Below are 17,293 nucleotides of genomic sequence, written 5' to 3' on the forward strand. Positions count from 1 at the left end.
GGACCAAGCCACCATTACCCAGGGGCTCACATCTGGTGAGTATGGGCTTGGCACACCCAGGGGTCCCGAGATGGATATCATCATTCTTCTCTTTCTTGGTGACTTCTTTCTACTTCTCTCTCTCTCTGGGTCCTGGGGTAAATCTCTTTTTTTTTTTTTTTTTTTTTGGCTGGTGCAGCATAAGCCTCAGGCTTCCTTACACCATATGGCTAATAATAATAATAATAATACAGTAAATAATAAAATGTTATCCCTCAGTGATGTAAAACTACTGATTCTTTGGTTTTATACCAGTATGTTATCATAGTTTGTGGAGTTTAATGTAAATTGAAATATGTATATCAAATGAGGCATGTGTGAATGCACATTTTTTTCCAGCACTCAGTTGTCTCATCATATTGCAATGATGTAGTATAATAATCTAGCTTCTAATAAAATCTCTTCATGGAAGTATGATGACAATACTAATACAGTAATCATATAAAAGTTAAGTGAAAATTCTAAGTAAATTACTTTCTCCTGAGACCACTGCTTTGAAAATATTTTCAATCCTAGTGTATGAATCTGAAGACAGCTTTCATCACTTAAATAAGTAGTACCATATCAGCCGAATCCCAAACACTGCAGATGTGTACAGTTCTGCTGCAACACTAAGTTCTTAAAATGTTTTGCACTTCTTTGCATCAGTCAAATGAAACTAATAGGTCACATATATGGTTGACAGCAGGGAGTGGTAATAAATGGACACTGCTCTACATGGACTAATGTTATTAGTGGAGTCATTCGGGGTTCGGTGCTTGGGTATTTATCAATGATATCGATGAAGGTATATCTGGCTTAATAGTAATAGTGGCATGTGATGCAAGAAAGCAAGTGTATGAGCTTATGCAGCATCAGCCAAAAAAAAAAAAAAACGCACCATTCCCTCCAAATGCCTGTCCAGTTCCTCCTTAAATTTATTCAACCTATCAACTTCCACAACGACAGATGGAAGTTTGTTCCACAATTAACCACCCGCTGGCTAAAGGCAAATTTCCGCACATCTATTCTACATCTGTCCTTTCTTAATTTGAATTTATGCCCCCTTAGGTTCGTAATCTGAACAAGTGGAAGGATCCCATCAGAATTCAGCGTGCTGAACCCATTCAAGGCCTTATACACCTCAAAGTGTATGAGCTTATGTAGCATCAGCCAAAAAAAAAAAAAGAAAAATTCACAGAACCATTCCCTCTAAATGTTTGTCCAGTTTCTCCTTGAATTTATTTAAGCTATCAACTTCCACAACGACATATGGAAGTTTGTTCCAGCTGTTAACCACACACTGGCTAAAGGCAAATTTCCACACATTTATTCTACAACTCTTTCCTCAATTTGTCTTTCCTGAATTTATGCCCCCTTAATGTCCAAGTTTGCAGATGATACAAAGGTTGGCAGGGTTATTAATGACACTAAAGACAGTATGTTACTACAACAGGATCTAGAAAACGTTAGGCAGATGGGCTGAAAAGTGGCAACTGAAGATTGATATTTGACAAATGCAAAGTACTGCATATGGGTAACAATAACCCAAGAGAAACATACCAACTATGTGGTACTACACTCAGGGAAGTGGAGAATGAAAAAGACCTTGGGGGTAATTGAATTGTGCAGTCAGATATGAAGTTCTCTGAGCAGTGCAGATGGGCTGCTGGAGTGGGTCATGGAGTTTTGTCAATGATATATAAGAATTTTGCTAGCAGAGACAAGGCAATTATCCCTTTGTATAAGGCAATGGTCAGGCCACACCTTGAGTACTGTGTACAAGTCTGGAGGCCTCATTTTAGGAAGGATGTAGAGTTGCTAGAACAAGTACAGAGAATGCCAACAAGATTTAGAGGAACAAAGCGGTGCGTTTAACAAGAAAGGCTCAAGTTCTACAAATTGCAGCATCTGGAGCCTAGGAACCTGCAAGGTGATCTGATTAAGATGAATAAGGCCTTGAATGGTTTGAGCAGGCTCAATGCTGATGGGATACTTCCGCTTGCTCAGACTAAGAACCTGAGGGGGGCATTGATTCAAATTGAGGAAAGACAGTTATAGAATAGATGTACGGAAGTTTGCCTTTAGCCAGAGGGTAGTTGATTGCTGAAACAGACTTCCATTTGTTGTTGTGGAAGTTGATAGCTTTAATAAACTTAAGGCTGAACTAGACAAACATTTGGAGTGACCGTATGGGCAAAATGGGAAGTTTTTTTGGCTGATGCTGTATAAGCTTGCTTTCTTGCATCATATGCCTCAACTAATGCTAATATCTTGATTCTGCTATTGTTGTGTTCTGCTGTAACATACTGTTTACACCAAAATATACTTCGGTAATATTACCAGAGTTTGAGCAAACAATATAAAACATGTCCATGTCACTCTTGTTTTGCTTCTGTGCCTATGATGAGATGTCCTTTATCTTAAGCAACAAAAAACCATTAAAAATCCTAAAAACTTTGACTGCTGAATGGTGTCCAAACATTCAGCTAAAAAAGGAAATGAAATACCACAAGTATGCAACTTAAAACAGAAGTTATGGAAGATAGGATAAAGACAAATGAATGCTCAACAATAGATTTAAGACTATTAAGACATTTTGCACTCAATTTAAAATTTATCATTATTAGGGTAAAATAATGTAAAGCCACTCAGTTTACCACCATTTAAGAAATATGAAGTACAGATGAAAGTTATATACCATATAGAAACACTAATTACTATAATACAAACAGTAATTATTTCTAACAGAAATAAACCACAATTTGTAACATAACTGTAAAAGTTTAACTTTTACTGAGAGCCTTACTTATAGATTTAAAAAAATTGAAAGAAATAGTTTAAAATAAGGATAAAAAGGATCAACAATAAAAACAGGGAGCATATGGAAGTCTTGCATAATAAAGATATTCTAAAACTCCCTTATGTGGTGCAAATCTAGTTTGGAAAATTATAAAAGGACACAGATGTAGAGTAATTTCATTAGCCTTCTCTTCCCATTATTTTCACAAGATGTTTACCAAGATTGTGATATATACATATACCATTAAACTTTAAAAATCATTCATACAGAGCTAATCTATTCTTGAAATAGACCTAGAATACCATTCTTAATGACAATCCTTTTTCATGATATTTGATTTCACTATTATAAAAATCTTCTAAAAAAAAGATTGCAATTTTGACAAGTTGTCAAAAAGTGATATAATACTGCTTTTTAACTGCAATTGGTTAATTATTTCTCCACATAAGAAAGAAAACCTCTGGAGTTTCACTAACTAATAATATAAAAGCAAGCATAAAATATACTTGTATACTAATCAAGGTCTTGTTAAAAAACCCTAAAATTAATGATTATATTAATTCCAAATCTGGACAAAGTTTACCACATATCAGTTTAATAGAAGAAAAAAAACTGATAGATTTTCATAAAGTTGGAAAATAAGCATCACTTACTGAATGTAGGCAAAACAGAGCAAGTTGGATGACTCAGAGTCAACTGTTATGAGAACCAATAATTTTTTTTGTATTTTAATTTAAAGCTTATCTAAAAAATTTAATTTAGCTTATGCAAACAGGGCAGTATAAAATTACAAGATAACACTTAGATAAAATCAGTTATTTTACATATAAATCAATTAAGGCGCTTCATACAGCGATCTTAATGTATCATCTTATTGTTGTGAATTCACTGTTCCTTTGGTATCAATTATAGCAGAACCCTACGTATGAAGTGCGATCTTGAAGTCCTCCATAAGTTTCAGAATGTATCAGACTAGCGCATTTTGGCCCGATTAAGCAGCTGCCCCAATTATGCAAAGTTTCACGTAAATAGTTAAAAATACAGCTTTACAAATGATTTTCTATAAGATCAAATCACGTTACGATGGACTCTCCATAGTAAAATACCGATCACTATACAATGTGTAGTAAGCGCTGGTCATTGTGATCATGTTTGTGAATTGAAGTTTAATTCTATTAAACAGAGATTCTAATTAGCAAAAATAGGAGGAATATTATCCACAGGCTATAAAAGTAAAGATATACTGTATTAAGTACAATTTTACACTTTATTACGTTACTAATCAAAAAATTAAATGATACGTGAAAATTGGAAGAATATTTTCTACAGGTTAGCAAAATAAAAATAAATTTATGCTTATGTGCATAGCTTAATTAATACGTACTGTAATACGTACATACTAACTATTTGACATTTCTGTTCACTGACATTTGTGGGTGGGGGTTAAAATTTAAAACAGTAAAAAAAGATAAGCAATCAATAACAAAGAACATGGCATACACAAATTGCAAGTAACACGATACACACAAGTGAGAACAGAATAACAAGTTATGAAGCTTAAAAAAATAGGAATGAAGAGCCGATTCTGAAAATTAATTTTTTATATGATTGAAGAACTGACAGAAAAGCCCAATAAACAGGGGACTGCTAATTGTTTTATGGTTGTGACCTCCAGAAATCCGACTGAACCACATGGTATGGTCGGAGACAATCATGGGGTAATAGAGTGCAGTGGTCTCCTGCCCCAGTTAAATCGCATGTTGTCCCAATTAAGTGAAGTAAACCCCGGCTATTTTTCTCGATTGGGTTCTGTTCTTTAAGATTTGTCCCAAATAAACAGCTGCCCCAATTAACCAGTGGCCCAAATAACAGGAATCCACTGTATATACACATTATGGCTGTAGGGTACGTTTTGCTAATGCAGTGTCTCTGATCCATAAGCTATGTTATCTTCCTTTTCATACAGTCACATTCCACCCCCATGATTAATTAGCTTCTTAATACAATTATTCTTTACTATATATAGGTATGTAGTACCTCCGACATATGTTCCAGGACTTCTTACACAAATTGATTTTTACATAACTCGGGAATGATTAATAAAATATTGTTGCTATATCCCTGATAGTGCAAAATTACAAAAAAAAACCCACATCCTCAGAAAAATGAAGAAAAATAGTTATATACCATGACAATTAAAAACTATCTGGGGCTGGGGACAGCGGTGATATTGGTGAAGTAACAGGAATGACACAAGAAAAGAAAACAGAAAAGGAAGAAAAAAATGCATGTTATTGTACAGTAAAACTGATATTTTATATGCCATGCAGGCTTCATAAGGGAATCAAAATCAAAGTGCACATATTTTAGAAAATTGGTCTAAACCACATAATGAATCAAAGTCTATACACTTCAGGTGATGAACTGAAGGTAACTTAAAACAAACCTAAATATTAATAAGACATTGTGTAGGCTGAGTAAAGGTCAGGGAGGTAGTATGTGATATGAACTCTTCGATCTATCTGTTTCATATGCTCTTTTTTTTCTCTCTTTTCATAAATTTTGCAAAAGCAATCTTGAACTTTTCTTCTTTATTTTCAAGAAATGTAGTGTTTCCATCCATTCCATCAAACATAGACCTTCCTGAATTTTACGAAATGCTTCTGCCATTTCCTTTAACTGCTTCTCAGGTTGCCCCAGTTCCTCAATGGATTCAGCTCTCCCTTGCTCCTCAACTCTGAGTGTTCAACTGAACTAAGTCTTCTGTTGTTAAATCTTCAACTCTTTCATCTACATCTTTGTCCTCCAGGACCAACTGCAACTCCTGGGCTAAGGAGTTGCAATTACAATTCCTTCGGTAACAGAAGACATCAGCTCATCTTTATTGAAGCCTTCCTTGTTAAGCTCGGAATGTTTTAGAAGTTTTTTCCCAAACTCCGCTCATACAAGTTCCTGTAATATCAATCCAAGCTCTTGAAATGTTGGATATTCTATCAAGGATATTAAACATCTTCTAAAATTGCTGCAGCTCCATCTTCCCTTGCTCTGTTGCATTTATAGCCTAATAAAAGGTTGTCCGTATGTAATAATAAGCTTTGAATGCCCGGATAACTCCCTGATCCATTGGTTGAATCAAAGCCGTTGTATTTGGAGGGAAGTATACCACCTTGACATTGTGGTGCAGATCTAGATATTTAGGATGACCGGGAGCTTTTTTTTTTTTTTTTTAAAGGAGCATTAGCAACTAAGGCCATATTGCTCTGGGATATGTGGTGGTCATTTCCTGACCTTTCTGCATCCTCCGTATTTGGTGGTGACGGGCTCAAATCCCAGTCTAATCAAGAAGCGTGTGCTACGTACTGCTGCTCCTTCCCACCTGGCTACAGAGACGCCCTGACCGGGAGCATTGTCATGTACATTACCTTAAAATGCACTGACATTTGTAAGCAATATTTTTCAACTTCAGGGACAAACACTTAGAAATCATTCTTCGAACATGGTTATTGTCACTCAGGCCTTTGAGTAAGCCCTTTTAAGGGCACTGACAAGAATTTGGGAAGCAATTTTTTGTCAGTGTCCTTAAAAGCCCACCAGTTTTCTTTTTTAAGTTTATAACCCAATGTTACCCCTACTAAAAGGGTTAACCTGTTTTAGGCAGCTTTAAATCCAGAACTTTTCTGCAATAGAAACAAGTCCTAGGCATTTTTTTCCAAGAAAGGCTAGTCTCATCCACATTAAATATTTTTGCTGCAAATAACCACCACTTTTTATAACCTCATCCAATTTGTCCTTTAATTTTTCTGCAGCCCACCATTTGCACTTGCTGCTTCACCTCTTATGGCAATGTTATGATATCTGCTTCTCTTACAGAAGCTATCAAACAAACCACGACTCACAACGAAGGTGGTTCCAGTATCATCACTCTTCTTTAAGATCCTCAAAAATGGCACGAGCCTTTGCTTTGATAAGATGGAAGCTTAAGAGGTTGTGTTTTTGGACCTGGTCTTCCATCCAAACAATAAGTAACTTTTCCATCTCACTTTTAGTCCTGTTCTAGCATTGATTATTATGGTTGACTTCATTGGCCGATCCCTTCACCACTTCACATATTCTGTCTTTGTCCTTTATTATTATTGTTTCACTGTTGACACTGACAAATCTAAATTCTGTGCGATATTTGTTAATGTTTGACCATTTTCATGCATCCTTATTATTTTAATTTTCTGATCACTTTCCTTTTCTTGGTAGATTTATTAGCACCGCTGTCATTTTCTTAGGTGGCACCATAAGTCAAAATGAAATTTTTTGTAAAGAACTTCACAGGTTAAGTTACAAGAAATGCTAAGTTATTTACCTAGATTCTAGTTACACTGCAGGTTATTATTCAATGTAGTAGTTTGTATGGGAATGAAAATAAAAACATACTCATTGTTTATTCATTCGACTCTTAAATTATACAGAAAGTATCTTTGCAATTTTACCAAAAAAAAAATTTAGTAAGTCTGAAGTTAGGTAACTCGGGGACTAACTATATAGGTAATACATACCTATATTCTTAATTTGTTGAATGTGAGAATCATGTATGTTCATGGGGAATAGCCTATTTAGTGGGGGTTTTTTTTTTTTAGTACACTATGGTAGTCAACAGTTACTTGTGCAGTGGAGGTTTGTTGTGTTTTACTATCTTTGTTTTTCTTTATATAAATTAGTTCTCTGATAATCAAATATACAGATGATGCCTTCTGTATTCATGAGAATTGTTGGTTGTGTGTGTAGGCAGTTTACATCAAAATAAAAACATTGGTCTATAACAAAAATGATTAAACATTTATCTCTACTTTGTAAGTTAAACACCACATTAATGCTTTTACATCGTGATACGTAAACTTAACTAAATATATAAAAGGAAAGACAAGCATGCTGCTTGCTATTCTCATTACATACATGAAACAATCAGTTCATAATAAAGAGTGTCTTATAAAAATGTTTCTTGAAGGGAAAGCAAAAAAAAAAAAAAAATATCCATATGTTCCTTCCGCAATAAAGCCAGTCCACATGCAAACTGTTTTTGTACTCTTGTACCACCAATTAGGGGAGGGTGGGGAACTAATGTGACAATCCAAAAGAGAAAAGAACCATTCTTAACTAAACAAAGTCAACTTAATGACCTGGTATGTGACTTAAATTTATCAAAACAATTAGATACAACATTTGGGAGACAATGGTACAAGAATGTTGATCAATTCAGCCTTGGAGAGAGATTGTGCAAGGCTCAAGGGGTAGAATTTTTCTCAGCCTGGTCTGTGCTTGTTAACAGGAGAGACTGCCTCTACAGGGATGAGATATACTTAAATGGAAAGGGTGCAAGAATATTTGCTGATGCTATCAGGGCAGTGTTAGGTGGGTCAAAAAACTGCTAGCTTGAGGGGATACACAGACTGATAGATTAACACTAGCTGCTGGCAGAGATGAAAGTGATTCTTGCACTGCTTCTATTGGAATGAGCAGCTTGGAAAACAAGGTGCAAGGGATTTCAGACTGCTGGGAGTCATTGTGGAACAAGTAAATACGTGGGCTGTGTTAGGGTAACTAAGAATAGGAACAGGTGCATGTATACCAATGTTAGGAGTTTGGTAAATAAATTTAATGAATTTGAGGTGTTGGTTAAAACATCAAAGGCAGATATTGTTGGGATATCAGAGACATGGTGTCACACAAATATAAGGAACGCAGAAATGGAATTTGGGGAGTACAATGTGTAAGGAAGGTTTGTTTGGGAATTTTTTTAGGCACATCTATGGCCATAGTATGCCATTTCCAGGAAGGGCATTATGCCATTAGTTAAGAAACACAAAATCCAAGGAAGTACAGCCAGTTGACATGGCTGGCTGAACAGTGTAATGTCAAGTCAGTTTGGTGCAACTTAAGCCCTGGGCCTCCGTAGCCGAGTGGTCAGGAGCACGAGTGCAGTAGCACACTCTCTTTGAGTAGACCGGGGTTCAAGCCCCTGACTGCTGAATACGGTCGATCTGCCAACCTGCACTGGACCAGCGTGGCAGATTATAGTCCATTTCCCTCAGCATGAATTGTTGAGGAGGATTCCATCCTGCAGTGGGTTGATAATGGCTGCACTTTATTTTATTATTTAAGCCTTGGGAAAGTAAAAATTGAGAGTAGGGGTGTGTTATAGGCTTAATGATTCTGATGAGTATAATAAACTGTACAGAGAAATAGTGGGCCAGGAAATCAGTGTCTTATAATGGGGGATTTTAATTTCCCAGATATTGACTGGAATTTGTGGGTTGATTACTCACACACTAACAAGGCTTTTGTGGATTTATTGGATGATTGTTTCTACAGCAGCATGTTTGGGGGGGGGGGGCAATTAGAGGGAGTAATACTCCTGATCTGATCAAGTGATTCTTCATGCATTAAACATCTGCAGATAAAGGAACCATGAGGTGGCAGTGATCAGTGCACTGATGTGGGATTTATTGAAAGAGGTAACTTACCATCAGGGATAAAGAGAAAGGTTTTTGCTTTTGTAAAGGTGATCTGAGACAGTATTTAAATTCTACATGGTGATGTTATCATATAGAATTTAAATACCAACTGATGTTACCAACAGCAAATTCAAAATGGGAAGCATTCAAAGAATTAATCTTGGAAGGCTATTAAGCTTTTCATACCAACTAAGAAATATTGTTCAACATTTAGGCCTTAATGGATGTCAGATGAGCTAATGGCATATGTGGCAGAGAAGAAAAATGCATGGGATACATATAAATTAACAGGTGACACAGAAGCCTATGATCGATATAAGCTGGTCTGTAACCAAGTCACAATGGAAGTTAGGTAGGCAAAGGAAGATTACAAGGAATATTTGGCAAAGGATGCAAAGAAAAACAGCAAAGAGTTCTTTACTTATGTAAACTCTAGAAGGAAAGGGATGAATCAGATTGGTCCACTTGATATCAATGGTTCAACTGTTGACAGTCCTGCTCAGGTAGCTAACAAAAACTAAATGAGTATTTTGAATCTACATTCACACATGAGGAATTATTCAGGGAGAGGAATGCCAGAGGTGAATTAAACTCTGGCAGTGAGCTAGATGATTTTGTAATAATTGAAAGCAAAGTAGAGAAATTGCTGAAAAATAAACAAAGAAAGGCACCTGGATGGGATCCATCCAGTTATATTAAAGGAAGTAAGCAAACCCTTAGCCATAATTATGAGAGCTTCCTTGGACTCAGGGGAGGTACCCATGGACTGGAGATGTGCAAATGTAAACAATTAAGAAAGGAGGATAAAAGAGTGACAGATGTAATTACAGACCCAATAGTTTAACTTCTGTTCCAGGGAAATTAATGGAGGCACTGGTTAAAGTAGCACTGTAGGATCATCTAGACAATATTTCAGTTACAGCTCAGACAGAGCATGGGTTTGTTAAGGGGGAAGTCTTGTCTGACCAATTTGATTGGATACTATGATGTGGTCACAAAGGAACTGGATGCAAAGAATAATTTTGATATCATATATTTCGACCTTAGAAAGGCTTTTGATACTATTGCACATGGAAGACTGCTGCACAAACTGGAGCACAAATTGCTGCTATGTATAAAGGGATGGTTGCGTGGGAGAAGGCAGTAGTAATCAATACACTGCTCTTCGTGGAGTTCCCTGGGTTCAGTGTTGGGTCCATTGTTGTTTTTTTGTATTTGTTATTGATAGTATATCAGGCTTAATATCCAAGTTTGCACACAATACAAAGGTTGCAAGGTTGTTAATGACACTAATCACCATCTTCACTGCTCAGAAATGAGCAGTGAAGACGGTCTGCAAAAGTAGCTCATGGTGCCTTGTCAATGATTTACAGGAAATTTTCTAGCAGGGATAAGGAGGTGATTATCCCCTTGTATAAGGCAATGGTCAGGCCACACCTTGAGTACTGTATACAGGTCTGGAGGCCTCATTTTAAGAAGGACAGAACTGGTGGAATGAGTACAGAGAATGGCAACAAGATTATTGAATTATTTAATGGAACAAAGGGTTGCTCTTACGAAAAAAGGGCTTAAGTTTTGCAAATTACAGTGTCTGGAGACTAGGTACCTGCAAGGTGATCTGATTGTGGTGTATAAAGCCTTGAACAGTTTGAGCATGCTCAATGCTAATGGGATTCTTCCTCTTGCTCAGAATAATTGCCTGAGAGGGCATAAATTCAAATTGAAGAAAGAAAGTTGTAGGATAGATGTACGGAAGTTTGCCTTTAGCTAGCAGATGGTTGATTGCTGGAACAAACTTCCATCTGTCGTTGTAGAAGTTGATAGCTTAAATATATTAAAGGCAGAACTACACAAACATTTGAAGTGAGTGGATGGGTGAAATGTTTTTTTTTTTTTGGCTGATGCTATATAAGCTTGCTTTCTTGCATCATGTGCCTTTACTCATGCTAATTCATAGTGTTCAGGATTCACTTTGCATTTGCCTAGTTATAATGAACAGATGAAAAAAAATAGGATTTGAACAAAAAAAAAATCTGAAAATGACTATTCATTAATTCATTCTGAAGTTTGAAGGCATAACAGTCATAAATCTTCAAAACCTGTAAGACCATCCTGCAGAATGGGCAAAAACTTTCTGAAGGATGTCTTGAATGTAATCAATTATGGAACATTGCTGGAAGTAATGCAATTTTAATGTCATTACCTATTCACTTGTACTGATAAAAGGATGGTTGAGTGGGAAAAGACAGAGGGTGGTAATCAATGGGTGCTACTCTTTGTGGACTATTATTAGCGGAGTCCCACAGAGTTCGGTGTTGGATCCACTGTTGTTTTGTATATTTATCAATGATATTGATGAAGGTATATCAGGCTTAGTAATCAAAGTTTGCAGATGATACAAAGGTTGGAAGGGTTGTTAATGACAGTAATGGCAGTGTGTTACTGCAACAGGATAGAAAATTTAACTATCAACTTTCACAATGACATCTGTCATTGTGGAAGTTGATAGTTAAATAAATTTAAGGAGGAACTGAACAAACATTTAGAGGGGATTGTTTTGTATTTTTTTTTGGCTGATGCTGCATAAGCTCATACACTTGCTTTCTTGCATCTACTACTATTGCCACTACTACTACTATTGCAGAATGAATTTAATAAATATTGCTGTTTCTTCTGCTTATGGGATAACCACGAAACAGAATAGCACTCTTTAAGGACTGGCCATTAAAAGATCATCTCTGGGAAAGCTAATGTCAAATATGAATTATTTAGTAGACCCTTAGCTGCTACTTCCGCCACTATATATAAACCTGGGTTTAAAGTAAAGTTTTTTTTAAATCTTTTGGGCAAAAAGTGGTTGTTTTAACATTTTAAAACATTTTCAAAATTGAGTGAAGCAAAACTCATACAGGAAACATTTTTAAAAAATGCATAACAGTTTCAAACAAGAAACTCCATTCATTTAGCTGCATAGCAGTCCTAAATCCTAATGGCATAAGTCTTAGGTATGAATAAAAAAAAAAAAAAACACCACTGAACAAATGGAGAAAGAACTTTTGCAACTATAACAATTTTGGTATTGAAATTTCTTCTAATACCTTTTGCATTCATATCCAAATTTTTCTCCAAAAACTAGGGTGCCATAGTGATGAAAAGGTAAAAAATTTTCCCAAAATAAAAGTAAAATAGAGCAATATTATCAAGGAAGGTGAGATCCAGCTATAACGAGCAACTGCTGGATTTTGCAAAGAGAAGGTGAAACAATGTTTAAGAGAACTTTTAACCACTTTTGTATTTTTTTTATGTTACCAAGAAGTTAAATTCTAAATTTAGTGTAATGTTTGCTTTTCACATTCCAAAGAAACATAGTAAACTCTTAAAATACAGCACCACTGGGTAGTGAGAGCTAACCTGCATAAATAAGTATTTAAAAAAAAAAAGTTCTGTTTATAATCCGACTCTAGTTCATAGGTCAAAGGAGTTTACAACTAATTATTTTGGCAAGAATACAATCATTAATGGTATTTAATGAAATGGGCTGAAAACTGTAAACTCAAATGTATGTGCTACTGTACCCTTGTGTTGACCACATGCTAATAGTTAAAATTGTAAACAGTTCAAATTTGTTAACAAATGACAAAAAAAAAAAGTCACAGCAAATGTCACATACTATAATAGAGTATCAGAGAATATTAATGAATGTGGTTCAGAGGGAAGAAAAACTTTCCTTTATGGATAAAAAAAAAAATTAACTGCTCTCCTTAAGGAACAGTTATGAGATATGTGCAAACTTGTTTATTTGGCATTTCGGTTTTAATGTACTGTGGAGAAATTATATTTCGTGCATGTAATAAGAAAAAAAATTGTTTTTACCACTATTGTAAGTAACCATGCAGCTTCCAAATTTTTAAAAAAAATCCTGCTGCTATATGAGCTATCAATATTTGACAGAGGCACACATCTAAATACTTGCTAAGGTTTTAATGGCATAAACCTTCAAAAATGAATGAAATTCACTGCATGTACATATCAGACAGTTTATGGAGGAGATTTAACCAAGCATATTCTTTCAGCTGCTTGTGCACACGCTCACAGAGAGAGAGAGAGAGAGAGAGAGAGAGAGAGAGAGAGAGAGAGAGAGAGAGAGAGAGACTTAAAATTAATGCTTAAATATACCCAGCAGTAAATTCAAATGAAATGTTTTCTATAAGAATGGCAGTCACTTTCTTGCATTATGCAGATAATGCTATTTCATATTAAAAAATAGTGCATCTACAAGTATAAACCATCACCACATTTATAGCAAGCATAAAACATACAGAGAAAAAATCATTTAATAATATCTAAGGTACTAAAGGTATATTATTTTGTATATGTGAGTACACAAAATAAATATTTTGTGTACTCACATACACAAAATATTTATATTACATATAGAGGATTTAGATATTAAAATTCTAAAGAGAATATGATAACTAACTAGGTACAAGGAATGGCAGGCTGCTGTAGTAAAAAATGTGGCCAGTAAAAACTGCTAAATTAAGCAGAAAAAAGGAGCAAGTTTATTCACAGGTACACATATACCATCTGGACGATTCTCATTATGGAATAATACTTTTCCAGAGAGTTAACATTTCAGATATACAGTAGGTCCCCACTCTTTGGCTTTCCACTAATATGATGGTTTTGAATTATATCCATGTTCATTGTGTTCAGCGCTTGTTCCACTTTTTCAGCATGATATGCTCAGCAACAGAGTCCAAGAAGAGCATCTGGTGCCATTTTATCATTGGTGATTGTCTGTTTAGAGCATATGAAGTGTAAACATGTTATTAGGCTTTTATATGCATTCGCAAGTGAAAAATAAAAAGGGCTATATTCCACTTTTCGGCAGGGGTCTGGAACCTAACCTGCAGTAGGAGTGGGGCCCCCTATTGTATAGAGCATTGCAAATTTGCAAACTTCAATGAATCTACAGAGAAAACAATTCAAATTGACAGGAAGAGAACTGATGTGTTGTCCCAGTCCAAAACATGATCGAATTAAAGAACTGCATTTAATGACCATACAAGATATCAAGCAGGATGTTATAGCAAGCTGATTTTCATACTGCACAGGTTGAAAAGCCCAAAATAAGTCAAAAGAATCCTTCCATCTGATTGAGATCAGATAACTACAGCCCTGATTAAAGATGCCTTTTAGAAATTTCAACAGCATGATTTGAATCTAGACCTCTCCAAACATGCAACTAGTGCCAAACCCATATATAATATGGAGGACCATGATGTGACTTTTGCTTTCGATGGAATGGAATTAGTCAAACTATGTAGTACTCAATGACTAATACAGGATCTGATGGGAGGACTGTTTCAAAAAAGAATGGACCAATAACTTTTTCACAATACAGCTATGGACATGAACAGCTCCCTTCAAGGAGTTGCTCTAAGCCATTAAAAACATTCCATGGCCATCTGCTGTCAACTTCCAATCAAGACATGGCAGCACAAATGCCAATCAAACTGCAAGGTCAATAGAGAAGATGAACACATGGAAAATAACATATCTGTACCAACCTTTAGGATTATTAAATAAGTAAATAGAATGGCCAGTAAATCATATTTCTAATAATGGGAGATTAACTTTCCAGATATTGACTGAAACTTGTGGATTGGTCACTCACAACATTTAGCAAGATTTTTGTGGATTTATTGGATCACTGTTTTATACAGCAGCATATTAGAGGGGCAACAAGAGGAAGCAATACTCTTGACCTGATTATCCACAGTGATTCTTCATGCATTAAGAATCTGCAGATAAAGGAACCAGTAGGTGTAAGTGATCATGTATTGATGTGGGAGTTACTTAAAGAGCTACTATGAAGGATAAAGGGAAGGTTTTTGCTTTTGTAAAGCATACTACAATGGCCTCAGTTTTTAAATTTTATACAGTAGGACCAATTAATGTTACCAACAACAAACCCTAAATGAGAAGCATTAAGTGAAATAATCATAGAAGCTACTAGGATTTTCATACCAACTAAGAAATACTGTTCACGGCTTAGACTTAATGGATGTCAGATGAAAAGACAAGACATGGCAGAGAAGAAAATTGCATGGGATGCATATAAGTTATGTGATACAGAGCCTATGGTAGATATAAGCTAGTCTGCAATCAAGTCATAAAGGAGTTTAGGCAAGTCAAGGCAAATTATGAGAAATCTTTAGAGGGATGACACATTGGTATTGATGGTTAACTATTGATCCTGTTCAGGTTGCTTCCAAACTGAATAGGTATTTTGCATCTACATTCAATCAAATTATTTTTGGAAGTGGAGGCCAGAAATTTATCAAACTCTAATAGGAAGCTAAAGGATTTTTTAATAACTAAGAGTGGAACAGAAAAATGTTAAACATAAAAAAGGCACCTGGGGTGAATAGGATTATCCAATTTTATTAAGGAAAGCAAGCAATCTTAGCCACAATTATGAGAACATCCTTGGATTCAAGAGAGGTTCCTGTAGATCAGAGATGTGCAAATGTATCCTCATTTCCCAAAGAGGGATCAAAGGTGACATGAGTAATAACAGACCTGTTAACTTCTGTTCCAGGGAAAATAATGGAGTCACTGGTTAAAGTAATGCAAGACCATCTACACAAGAACGCAATTGTACTGACATCACAGGATGGGTTCATTCAGGGGAGATCTTGTCTGGCCAATCTGATTGGATATTATGATGCAATAACAAAGGAATGGATGAAAAAATAATTGATATTATATACTCAAGATTTCAGGAAAACTTTTGATACTGTTCACATAAGACTGCTGTACAAATTGGATCAATCTGGCATTAAGGGCAAGTTACTGGATAAAGGGATGGCTGAGTGAGAGAAGTGGTTAGCAGTGGACACTGCTCTTCATGGACAAATGTTATTAGTGGAGTACCACAGGGTTCAGTGCTGGGCTTAGTGTTTTTTTTTTTCTGTATTTATTAATGATATTGATGAAGGTATATGAGCTTAATGTCTAAGTTTGCAGATACAAAGGTTGGCAAGGTTGTTAATGAGAGTAATGAAGGTATGCTGCTATAACAAGACCTAGAAAAGCAGATAGCTTGAGAAATGGCAACTGAAGTTTAACTTTGACAAATGCAAGGTACTGCATATGGGTAGCAGTAATCCCAGAGTAACAGTAAATGGTAATAGTATTTCCTGTATAGTGCAAGGAAGCCATGGGCTTTTGCTGCACTAGCAAAAAAGGGGGGGGGGGGAAGTAGATAAGAAAATACAAATTATGTGCTTCCCTCCTCATACAAGTAAACCAGTTGACCTTTGAATTTATTCAAACTGTCAGCCTATCTGCAAGAGCAACTTATTTCAGCAATCAACAACTCACTGACTAAAAGAAAATGTCCTACAACCTAATCTAAACTTCACCCCTGTAATTTGAATTTATGGCCCCTAGTTCTCAAATTCTTTATAACAGTAAAAATTCCACCTTCAATCATTTTACTAAACCCTCTCAGAGCCTTATAAATCACTATCAGGTCACCCGAGGTGCCTGTCTGCCAAGCTCTTAAGCCCATAATTGGAATGTTTCCTCATACAGTCATCCTCCTGCCAATCTCACCATTTGAGTTGACAGCTACCCTTTCAAGAAGCTATCTTTCAGATGAGGCCTCCATATTTGAACACAGTATTCCAAATATGGTCTTACAATTGCCTTATACAGTGGTATTATGACCTCCCTATCTCTACAGGATAATGTTTGATAAATCATCAATAGGATACCATGAACTTTCCTAGCTGCCTGTTAACACAGTTCAGAAAACTTCATATCTGCCCATATCGTAACTCCCAGATTCCTTTACTCCTCTATTGTTTTTAATTCAACCCCACCAAGTGTATAATTTATTTGTGGGTTGCTTTTCCCCAAGTGTGAATGCAGTCTTACACTTTGCAAAGTAAGACAA

General features: G+C 35.8%; 1 protein-coding gene across 16 annotated transcripts in view; it reads right to left on the reverse strand.

The window, feature by feature from the left end:
- LOC150086311 (uncharacterized) overlaps positions 1–17,293 on the reverse strand; it is a 452,317-nt gene that overhangs the window by 187,123 nt on the left and 247,901 nt on the right. The window lies entirely within an intron of this gene.

This window comes from Mastigoproctus giganteus, chromosome 5 (genome assembly GCF_048544385.1).
Source record: "Mastigoproctus giganteus isolate SK-2022 chromosome 5, ASM4854438v1, whole genome shotgun sequence".
Lineage (NCBI taxonomy): Eukaryota > Metazoa > Arthropoda > Arachnida > Uropygi > Thelyphonidae > Mastigoproctus > Mastigoproctus giganteus.